Genomic DNA, 12,521 nt, shown 5'->3' with positions numbered 1-12,521 from the left:
CAACAAAGGAAAAAAACACATAAATTGGATTCACCAAAGCTAAAAACTTTTGTACTTCAAAATGTCAGAGGCGTTTGAACCAGAGCAACTTCATCTTGAGTAGGGACTGGGTAAAATAAGGCTGAGCAACCTACTGGGCTACATTCCCAGACAGTTAGGCATTCCAAGTCACAGGATGAGATAGGAGATTGGCACAAGATACAGGTTATAAAGATCTTACTGATAAAACAGCTTGCAGTAAAGAAGCGGGCTAAAACCCACCAAAACCAAGATGGCCACAAGAGTGAACTCTGGTTGTCCTCACTGCTACACTTCCACCAGCGCCATGACAGTTTATGAATGCCATGGCAATGTCAGTAAGTTACCCTATATGGTCTAAAAAGGGGAGGCATGAATAATCCACCACTTGTTTAGCATATCATGAAGAACTAACCATAAAAATGGGCAACCAGCAGCCCTTGGCGCTGCTCTGTCTATGGGGTAGCCATTCTTTCATTCCTTTACTTTCTTCATAAACTTGCTTTCACTTTACGGACTCACCCTGAATTCTTTCTTGTGTGAGATCCAAGAACCCTCTCTTGGGGTCTGGATTGGGACCCCTTTCCTGTAACAAAAGGACACTATCAAGAAAATGAAAAGACAACCCACATAATAGAATAAAATATTTGCAAATCGTATGTATCTGACAAAGGTCTACTTATCCAAAATATATAAATAACTCCTGCAACTCAATAACAAAAAGACAATTTTTCAAATAGGCAAAGGATCTGAATAGATTATTCTCCAGAGAAGATATGCAAATAATCAGTAAGCACGTAAGAAGATGGTCAACATCATTAGTCATCAGGAAAATGCAAATGAAAACCACTATGAGAAACAACTTTACACCCACTAGGATGGCTATTTTAAAAAGACAGATAATAGCAAGTATTGGTGAAGATGTGGAGAAATTGGAACCTTCATATACTGCTGATGGGACCGTAAAATGGTGCAGCCATTTTGGAAAACAGTTTTTCAGGTTCTCAAAAAGTTAAGCATAGTTACAATAAGACTCAGCAATTTCACTCTTGAAAACATAAGTTTGCACAAAAACTTGTAGACAAATATTCATAGTAGCAGTATTCACAATAGCTGAAAAGTTGAAACAACCCAAATGTCCATCAACAGATGAATTAACAAAATGTTATATTCATACAATGGAATATTGTTCAGCTATAAAAAGGAATGAAGTGAGCCGAGGTTGTGCACTGCATTCCAGCCTGGGTGACAGTGTGAGACCCTGTCTCAAAAAAAAAAAAAAAAAAAAAAAGTAATGAAGTACTAATACATGCTACAACATGGATGAACCTTGAAAACATTATGCCAAATGAAAGAAGTCAAACATGGCTGAGTGTGGTGGCTCACACCTGTAATCCTAGCACTCCGGGAGGCCAAGGCAGGTGGATCACCTGAGGTCAGGAGTTCAAGATCAGCCTGGGCAACACAGTGAAACCCCGTCTGTACTAAAAATACAAAAATTAGCCAGGCATGATGGCACATGTCTGTAGTCCTAGCTACTCAGGAGGCTGAGGCAGGAGAATCATTTGAACCCAGGATATGGAGGTTGCAGTGAGTCACTGCACTGCAGCCTGGGTAACAGCGAGACTCCATCTCAACAACAACAACAACAATAAAAACAGTCAAACACACAAAAAGCCACATACTGTTTTTAATTTACACGAAGTGTCCAGAATAGGCAAATCCATAGAGACAAAAAGTAGTTTACTGGTTGCAAGGAACTGAGGCAGGAGGGAATGGGAAGTGACTGCTAATAGATATGGTGTTTCTTTGGGTGATGAAAATATTGTGGAATTAGAGGGCAGTGATAGTGTACTAGAAACCACTGAATTGTATACTTTTGAAGAGTTAATTTTATTGCATGTGAATTATGTCTTAATTAAATTTTTTTTTAGGTACAAAGCACTGTTCTCAGCACTTAAGTGGGATACAGAAATGTTGGCTCCTTCTCCTGGGACCCATCAAACTAATGTGCTCCTTACAATCTAATAAGCTCCGTGTCCGCTTTTTCATAGATTTCTTCCTCCAAAAGAGTAACTTGCAGAGCTAGGACTCTAACCCAAACCTATAGGATTCTAAAGCTCTTACCACCATTGCCTCCCAGGCAGGATTAGATTCATGGGCCAGCAACCCGTGCAGTCACATAGGGCCCTGCACTTATAAGGGCTCCAGATTTAGAAGTGCTCTGCTCTTAAGAATGATACAATGGGCCGGGCACGGTGGCTCAAGCCTGTAATCCCAGCACTTTGGGAGGCCGAGACAGGCGGATCACGAGGTCAGGAGATCGAGACCATCCTGGCTAACACGGTGAAACCCCGTCTCTACTAAAAAATACAAAAAACTAGCTGGGCGCCTGTAGTCCCAGCTACTCCAGAGGCTGAGGCAGGAGAACGGCATGAACCCGGGAGGCGGAGCTTGCAGTGAGCTGAGATCTGGCCACTGTACCTCCAGCCTGGGTGACACAGCGAGACTCCGTCTCAAAAAAAAAAAAAAAAGAATGATACAATGGACTTTGGGGACTTAGGGGGAAGGATGAGAGGGGGACGAAGGATAAAAGACTACAAATAGGGTGCAGTGTATCCTACTCAAGTGATGAGTGCACCGAAATCTCACAAATCACCATTAAAGAACTTACTCATGTAACCAAATACCACCTGTACCCCAATAACTTATGGAAAAATTAAAATAAAAAAGAAGTGCCCTGCTCTTGATTTGATGCTGTGCTGTCACCCTCTTGAAATTCTTGATAATTTTTGAATGGGAGCCTGCATTTTTATTTTGCCCTGGGCTTTGTAAATTATGTAGTTGGTCTTATACCCAGGAGAGAGAAAAAAACCAAGTGAGTAAATCGGGGCACCCAAGAGATTACCTGGCTGCCACAGACAGAACCTTGAAATACAAATAATCACTTCTAATTTTCTGTACTATAAATCTAGATTGCCACAAAACAGAAACCAAAATACCCTTCTAATAGATACCAAAACCAGAGACATATCTCTGAAAAATGCAAAGGAAGGAAGAAGAATCTCCAAAGCCATTCATTAGTATCATTATTCATGTTTAGCCAAAGGAATGAGACCAAGAGCAAAAAGCACAGCAACTCTACCTCAGAGTGCTCAGAGATGGGAGACCAGAGACCTCTTAGATGCAAAAAGTGAGGGAGCCCATGCACCTACCAGCTTGGGAAATTCTCACAAAGTCAGAGCAGGAGGTGAATTGTGACATCATGTCATGACCTTGTGTCAGAGGTCAGAGGACAGAGAGAATAGAAAGAGAATTTCAAAGCAGGGTTAATAATTGACTGAATGTTTAAAGTGAACTAAAGATTCAGAGTCAATTTTGAGGACAAGACTGGGTAAAGAGAGCCTCCTAATAAGTTTTGTTTTTGACTCTAGAAAAATAACAGACCTTTGTGTCTTTGGTCTCAGGTGCCTGGTTAGTCTTTTAAATGGCATTCTCCCCGTGTGCCTAGCCCTCCACAGTGCTAAATATTTCACGTACATTCTTTCATTTAAATGCCCAGGACCCTATGACTTAGGTAATTTCATGTGCCCACTTGACAGAAGAGAAAATTGAGGCACTAAGACTTGTTTTTTTTAATAAAGCCTTTTATATTTACACAATTACTATTTATGACATTTTTATTTATTTATTTTTAGTATGAAAAGCTGTAATAAAAGACAGCAATGTCATAAAGTTGAAGTCAGATGTATTATACTTTGGGGTTTTGTTTTGTTTTGTTTTTGAGACTGAGTCTCACTCTGTCACCCAGACTAGAGTACAGTGGCACAGTCTCAGCTCACTGCAACCTTTGCCTCCCGGTAGAGGGTTCAAGTGATTCTCTTGCCTCAGCCTTCCAAGTAGCTGGGATTACAGGTGCACACCACCACATGTGGCTAATTTTTGTATTTTTAGTAGAGGTGGGGTTTCACCATGTTGCCCAGGCTGGTCTTGAACTCCTGGGCTCAAGTAATCCACCCGCTTTGGCCTCCCAAAGTGCTGGGACTACAGATGTGAGCCACCATGCCTGGGCTACTTTTTTTTTTTTTTTTTTTTTTAAGTTTTAAGTTCATGGATACATGTGCAGGTTTGTCATGTAGGTAAACTCATGTCACAGGGGAGATTTGTACAGATTATTTCATCACCCAGTGACAAAATATTAAATCTAGTACTTATTATTCTTCCTGATCCTCTCCCTCCTCTCATCCTCTACCCTCTAGTAGGCCCCAGTGTCTGCTGTTCCCCTCTTTGTGACCATGTGTTCTCATCATTTAGCTTCCACTTAAAGTAAGAATATGTGGTATTTGGTTTTCTGTTCCTGTGCTAATTTACTAAAGATGATGGAGGCACTAAGGTTTGGCCAGTATCACACAGTGGTGGAGCCAGGGTTAGAGCCAATTCCTCATTAGTCTGACTCTCTCCAGGAGCCTATAAGAAAATTAGGAGTTTTTGTAACAAACGCACAGAGAGTAAAATAGTTCTGGCCTTAAGAACTAAACGGTAAGGCCCTAGGGAAGTTAGGATTCGAGTTTATGACTTAAGGATAGGTGAGAATGAGAACACAGATGGAGAAAGAGACCCAACTCCACCACCTGTCCCCGGGGACACTGGATGATGACAGAGCCTAGGGAGAGGAGAGGTTGCAGTGTGCAACTTAGACCAGAGGTCGGGACCCAGGTCATGGAGTGGAGAGTAGGAGTGAATCACAAACTATGGCTTGTCACTATAGGGATTAGCAGACCTGACGGTGCCTGCATTTGTTCCCATCCATCACTGGCATCTGGTGACTGTGCAGAAACTTTGCTGAACTCATCCCACCATCCCAGGGGGGACTGCCTCCTTTTCCATGGCCACCACTCACAAGCAATCCTGCAACAAGCCCTTGAACATAGAGGGGCAGCAGTGTGGAGAGGAAAACCCTGCCCAACTCTTGGATGAAACTGAGCAGTAATGAGCCCTACCCCAGTACAGAAGTATCCCTGAATTCTTGCTGGTCTCTTGTCATTGTGTATTTGCTCATCATGTAGATCTTAAAAGTCTACTATCATGTGGGAATCTGAAACACTGTGTTTAAAAAAATAGAGAGAGAGAGGTTTCAGGCCAGGCGTGGTGGCTCACGCCTGTTATCCCAGCACTTTGGGAGGCCAAAGTAGGCAGATCACCTGAGATCAGGAGTTTGAGACCAGCCTGGCCAACGTGGTGAAACCCCACCTCTACTAAAAAAAAAAAATTAGCCAGGCATGGTGGCAGGCGCCTGTAATCCCAGCTACTCGGGAGGCTGAGGCAGCAGAATCACTTGAACCCAAGAGGCGGAGGTTGCAGTGAGCCCAGATCGCACCATTGCACTCCAGCCTGGGTGACAGAGTGAGATTCTGTCTCAAAGAATAAACCAAATTTTTTTTAAAAAAATAGAGGCTTCGGGCCAGGCGCGGTGGCTCAAGCCTGTAATCCCAGCACTTTGGGAGGCCGAGACGGGTGGATCACGAGGTCAGGAGATCGAGACCATCCTGGCTAACACGGTGAAACCTTGTCTCTGCTAAAAAATACAAAAACTAGCCGGGCGAGGTGGCGGGCACCTGTAGTCCCAGCTACTCGGGAGGCTGAGGCAGGAGAATGGAGGGAACCAGGGAGGCGGAGCTTGCAGTGAGCTGAGATCCGGCCACTGCACTCCAGCCCGGGGGACAGAGCCAGACTCTGTCTCAAAAAAAAAAAAAAAAAAAAAAAAAAATAGAGGCTTCATCCTAAAAAACTGGAAGTGTCTACACTAGAAGCACAATTATAAATAACGCTTAAAGTGCTGCTTATGTCCCAGGTCCCACTCTAAGTGCTGTACGTTAACTAAGCTAAACCTGACATCAACCCTATAACATAGCACCGTCATCATCATCATCATTCCTATTTTAAAGCTAAGGAAACTGATCATAGATAAGTTAATTGACTTGCCATTGTCACACAGATGGTAAATTACAGAGCCAATCCCTGAACCCAGGCAATTGGTGCCCTGGGCCCACATCATTAACCCCATTGCTATGCTTAGACCAAGTCAATACTTGGCTCAAGGAAAGTGGTCAGCTGGGTCTATAAGGAGAAATAGCCAGATTACCTGTGTAACCAGCTTCCCTGGCCAGTGCAACCTAAACAATAACTCAGGTCAGGTCAGCCTAGAGTTATATAAAGACAGACTGCTACAAGGGCTTGAGGTGGCTGACAGTATAAAATGTTTTCTGTGCTTCTGATACAAGGTAAAATTTGATTTACAATAATAGGCACAGAATGATCATGTTTATACTCGCAACCTGGCATTTTATTATTATTCCCCTGAATAACAGTGAAAAGAGTTTTGTAACCCCAAGGTAACATGGCTCTGTAAGGAGGAAAGAGGGGTGAGATTTAGCAGCAGCTGCCATCATAAATCAGTGTGCGGCTGTTTCTCTCAGAGCTCTAGGCTCAACTCCTGGCTGTCATAAACTTATAAAGGGAAGCCCCATGAGAATTTATGTAACGATGGGAAGACTCATTTTCCTTCCTGCAAGAGCCTTTCTGAAGCAAGGAGAGAATTAGGCCGATTAGATTCTATATGAAGAAAAAAACCAAGCCAATGGTTTAGAGGAAGGGAAGATGTGGGTCAACTTGAGCTACTTCCCTTGCCAAAAAAATGACCTTGTAAATAGAGAGGAACATGCTGAATTCCTCCAAATAAATGAGTGACTGGATGACCAAATGATTTAATAAATGAGTGTAATCTAGGCTTCCTCCAGGGTGGTTCTTTCTGTGTAAAACAGTTCGATCTTGGAGTCACCCAGCAATGCCGAATATATAACAAGGCCAATCAACAGAGTTTGCTTCTGAATATTCATGCACAGATGATGTTCTCAGTCAATATGTTTGATTTTTTTTCTGTTTACTAATAGATTTTCAAATTCACTGTGCAAACCAAAATTCTTTTAAAAAAAGGAGCTTGTGTTGAAAGCATACATTATTTCTGGGCAGAGTTGTCAGATTAAAATCTTTATACTAAAAATTATTCATTGTTTATCTGAAATTCTAATTTAACCGGGCACTCTGTATTTTTATTTACTAAATCTGGCAACCCCTTTCTGGACCAATAACCCTACATAGAGAAGTGAACAGATGATAGCTTCTAAGGGACATGCCTGCATCTGGGAGTTAGAAGGAAGGAAAACGAAAGAAGGAGCCAGAGAGGCAGATAGTGGAGTCTGCAGAAATATGGAGAGAGAACCAGGTGAGCATGGAGCTCTATTGAATAGTGACACACATGTCGGGGAGAGGTGGGGACCATGACGATGTTGGGTTAAGAAAGGCCTGATGGCTATGGAGTTTGGCCTTTGAAAGGGGGGATGGTGCTTCTGAGAAGTTCTAATGAGTGGTTCTTGATGAAGTTGGGGTGGAGATAAGGATGCATGTTGGAATCAGTCAGAATATATCAAAATTGAAATTTATGTACCAGAAGTAGTGCCCTTCCTCTCGAGGGGTGGGGAGAAAGACATGTGTGTGTAACTTTTATCAACCCAGAACTCAAGTGGTCAAGTTTTGGGTCCATGTTATGGTTACTAAAGTACAAAATAAATTTGGAAAAGAGCATATAAATCTTTTCTTGTATTTTTCTTGAAAATCACGAAGGAGGTCTATAATTTGCAATAATGAATTCAAAAGTCCTTCTCATCTTCATTTTACCTCCTTCACAGCCTCTGCTGTTGTCTGCTGTACTGCTCTCCACAATTTTCTCAAATTGCAGAAATCCCCCTCCTCCCGTCTATTTATTTTTATCACATAAATCAACTTAGCCTCTCTTTCCAGCAAAAAGGTCCAATCAACTTCCCCAACCCTGTCCCAAATGAAGGGTGCGGAACTGAGCTGGCAATTACAGACTATTCTTTGGTAATATTCTGGGAAAGGGAAAAGTACGAATTTTCTTGCCCTGTCCCTGGTATTTTGTAAAGCTTTCCAAGTGACTTTGATATCTGGACCCCTTTGAGAACTGCCGCTCTTAACCAAGACATAAATCTTTTTCATTTCTTGAAAGGTCCTATTTCTTGACAAATTTCTCCCTGCAAAGTGCATTCTTTTTTTTTTTTTTTTTTTTTTTTTTTTTTTTTTTTTTGAGAAGGAGTCTCGCTCTGTCGCCCAGGCTGGAGTGCGGTGGCTGGATCTCAGCTCACTGCAAGCTCCGCCTCCCGTGTTTACACCATTCTCCTGCCTCAGCCTTCCAAGCAGCTGGGACTACAGGCGCCCACCACCACGCCCGGCTAGTTTTTTGTATTTTTTAGTAGAGACGGGGTTTCACTGTGTTAGCCAGGATGGTCTCGATCTCCTGACCTCGTGATCCGCCCGTCTCAGGCCTCCCAAAGTGCTGGGATTACAGGCTTGAGCCACCGCGCCCGGCCTGCAAAGTGCATTCTTTTTTCTGCACTGACCCCAGAAAGAGGTGCCATTGTGTGGGAGAAAACACCTGTCATCTGTCTCAACAAAGTCCACAAAGTGCCCTGCTAGGAGCAGATAACCCAGAACATCTACCTGAATCTCCCAGTTAAGATTCCTGGTCTGACTAGGAATCTAACTTCAATAAGATCTTCCTGAAAAAAGATGCTGAGCTTGGATGGTCCAACCACCTTTCTATCTGGGATGAGCCGGAGGATACTTCTTGGCTTCCCCAAAGCTGCCTTGGTGGTGATGCTGGGGCAGCCACAGGGAGATTCAGGAGGAGCCAGCCTGGAAGACCTAAGCCCTGGAAGTGGGCAGCCAGCCCATCAGGACATTCATTGGGGCAAAGTGTGATCTCAGCCTTCATTCAGCTGGCCTGGGAGTCCTCCAAGCGCCAGAGTCACACCCAACTCGTCTGACCCCTCAAGGTTCCTTAGGACTCCGGGTGTTTTAAGAAAATTCTCTGACCTCCCACCCTTCCCACTTCACCCCTCAGCCCTCCCGGTGGTTAAGAACTCAAGTGTGAACAACCCCAAAGTTGGTGGTTAGTGAGGCCTTCAAGCACAAACCCTAATCCTGCCCTTTTAAAAAAAATATTTTGGACTTGAGGGAGGCTGTCCTCAATTGTTTCAAACCTATTTCAGAGTACCACCACTCCTTCAAACCTATTTTCAAAACTCAGGAAAACGTCGCCTTTCCAGACGAACTCTAGTGACAGCTCCATTCACCCCCTGGCATTTGACTGCTAAAGATCAGCTGACCCCTGCAGCCAGAAGGAGGAGAGAAAATTACTAAAAGGGGACTTCATTCCCACAGGTGATCACCTTAAAAAAGTCTGCGGCCTTGTTTGCCAGCTTTGAAATTTCAAAGGGTTATCTTAGCTTCATGCCCCCAGTGTGAATAAAACAAACAATAAAAACCACCTATGAAATCTATATTCAAACTTTCTTGTGACCTATGCATCATTTTTTGCATTCACATTCCCAGTCAAAACACACACACACACACACACACACACACACACCAGACATATAACTGCATGTAAAATATATATACATAAAACAATATCCTCCGAAGAATATAAATGTTAACACAAGTAAATTTATCATGAATTCCGTAACTCCTTCTGCTGGCCTTGGTCCGCGTCAGGTTTTCCATTAAGAGACACTATTGTCATCCGTGAGTAGCTTCTCCTGTTGTGTTCTTCTGTGCAGCACGAGGCTGGAGCTGTTGATATTTATGAACCCCAGGCACCCACTTCCTGTCTTCGTGACTGTCCCCGTGGCTGTCCCTGGTCCATGCCTCTGTGCGGTTTTCTCTACCTTTGGCCACCAGATGGCGCTCTGGAAACGAGTTTTCTGCATCAAAGCTCCCCTGCATTACTCTCAACTAGGCTCCCTCCCTCTTCTCTGTTCCCTTCTAAGTCATTTTCCAGGGTGCAGCCAAAAGGCCTTTCTGGAGGGTACATCTGTGTGATCTTGGACAAGTTACCTAACGCTCTGTGCTCAGCATCTTCAATGTGATGGCATAGCTGTGAGTGTGTCATGAGAGGATGTAAGCAAACCACTCAGGACAAAGCCTGGCATGTGGTCGCTGTTCTCATTATCCTGCGTTGAGCTTTTCAAAAGCGCCCCACGACCTTCAGGACAAGGTCTAAATTCGTAGCCATGGGAACCCAGGCCACTGCATCACTCGAGGACCCCTGCTTATGTCCCCCGCCCCACCTTCCTCCCTACGCTACTGCACCAACCCTCTTGCAGCACAGCCGGGAGCCAGCCTACCCACCTCGGGGCCTTTGCCCATTTTGCTGCCACCACCAGCTTTGCCTCTCCCCTGCCCATTCAACTTCCTTGGGCTCACTCCTCCAGGTCCGTCAGGATTCAGCATGTGTCCTTCATGAGGAGCCTCCCGGACCCCCAGGCCTGATTCCAGAGCCACTCCACTGGCCTCTCGCCTTTCATTTTCCCTGTCCCCCTCCCCCCGCGACTGTCAGCCCCCTGCCTTGTTCACGGTCAGGCACACAGGGGGACCAACGTGGGGTGGACAGCTAAGCTGTCACATGGGCTAACTGCCAGCAGGGGGCAACGGGTACCCTTGTGTCCCTGAGCTGCCAGGGGCTCCTAGTAGCTTTGGCAGCACCTTGCTCACACCAAGCTGAGGGAGACCTGAGAAATGGGATTCCTGCCAAAGAGGACAAAGAAAAAAGTGAAGGGACCAATGCAAGGCCATCTTTGCCATTTGCATATGAGGCATAAAACCTGGAAGATAACAAAAGGCAAAATCATAGTCCCGATGTGCTGAGTGAGTGCTTTCTCTGAGCCAGGCCCTGTGCTGAGTCTTTATCCCACCTTGTGAGATGGATGACAGCCCTCAGAGAAGGAAACAGAGGCTGGGAGAGGTTAAGGCCCTTGTGCAGTGTCTCAGAGCTTGTGAGTGGCCTGTCTCCAGGACCATGATGTATTAGGTGGCCCTGGATTCTGGCCACTTGCTATGGTTTAATGGGTTTCAGTGAAATAGTTGGGAAACCTCAGGAGTGGGATATGGAGTTAAAGGAAAGAAAAGCCAGAGAGAAGGGGAAGGAGTGCAGGTGACTGTCCCTTAGCCACCTCAGTCCTGATGGCTACAGGCTTCCATGCCAATAAGCCCTGACTAGTGCCACTTGGGTCCAAACATGGCACCTCTGGCCCCAAGGGCTTAGTAGCAAACACCCATCTAGGGAAGCTGGTCTTCATTCTCATCACCTCAAATGCTTCACAAGCCTCAGGGATCAACCGTGAAGTGGGTATAAGGCTGGGAGAATGTTGGGGGCAGCAAATTGAAGGGCATAATGAGAAGCAGTAAGGCCACCTCAAAGCCCACCCAAGCAAACTGCACATTCACCTCCTTCCTTACTGAATTTCACCTTATGAGGAGGTGAGTGGGAGGGAGGGCATCCCTTAAAACATCTAAAAGGAGAGTTGGGTTCAGCAAAGGAGTTGTGCTTCACAGGACTCTTATAAACAGAACTGGGGAGAGAAGAATTGGAGGAAGGGGGAAAGACATAGATGAAAGGGAGGGGAAGGTGTGGGAGAGGGAAACGTATAAAAGCTTCCAAGAGGAGTGGGAGGCTGGGGGTTCCCCAGACAGAGACTCAGGCTGGACCAGATGCAGAGAACAATGGACTTCAAGGCTGGAGTGGGGGCGGGGGCCAAAGGGAAGCAGGAGGAGAGCCACACAAGTCAAGTCACACGGGTTCTTGCAGCTTCTGGAATCAAGACCATGGGCACCCTCATAGGTCAGTGTGGGCAGGGACTGCCCCAGGGCCAATACAAGATCCAGAGGTAGCCATAGGGTGTGACAAGTTGTGCAGATTACAACACTCACCCCTTGCAATAACGTCACTGCCTGTGACATGGGGCCAGGCCCAGGCCAAAGCCCTTCATGCATCATTTCGTTTAATCCTCACAGTTTCCTGCTGAAAGGGCTACTATTCTTACTCCCATCCCCACTCTACAGATGAGGTAATGGAGGCCCAGAGAGGTTAAGTGACTTATCCCAGATGACACAGCTGGTAAGTTGCAAAATCAGAATTTGAACTCAGGCAGTTTAGCTCTGATGGCTGCTCTGTTAATCACAGCTGCAGTGAGACAAAAACGGGTGATCAGGGCAGAGTCAAGACAAAGAGGTAAACAAGAGTGGGAAAAAGACAGGCGTGAGAGGAGAACAATGGGGGAAAAGATAGGAACAAAGAGAGTTGGGGAAGGGGAGAGAAACAGGAAACATGACTTGCCCGGGAGGGGCATCAGTCCGCTTGCAAGCAGGTGGAGGCTCAGGTTTTCTGCTCACTTGGTGATGCAGAGGCTCCCTTTCCCTCAGCAGCGGCCTTGCTGCATGGACAGCAGCTTCCCATCTGGCCTGTCCCCGGAGCCCCAGCCTCATCCTCCTCAGCGGCAGGCCACTTAGCTTCACAGGAAATGCTCTTTCTCTAATTGGCATTGAAACTCACAGCCCTCCCTTTTCCTGTAGGTGGGGTTTCCATAGGA

The sequence above is a fragment of the Rhinopithecus roxellana genome, chromosome 3, assembly GCF_007565055.1.
Source record: "Rhinopithecus roxellana isolate Shanxi Qingling chromosome 3, ASM756505v1, whole genome shotgun sequence".
Classification (NCBI taxonomy): domain Eukaryota; kingdom Metazoa; phylum Chordata; class Mammalia; order Primates; family Cercopithecidae; genus Rhinopithecus; species Rhinopithecus roxellana.
The sequence above is the reverse complement of the archived record's forward strand: the minus strand, read 5'-3'. Positions refer to the sequence as shown.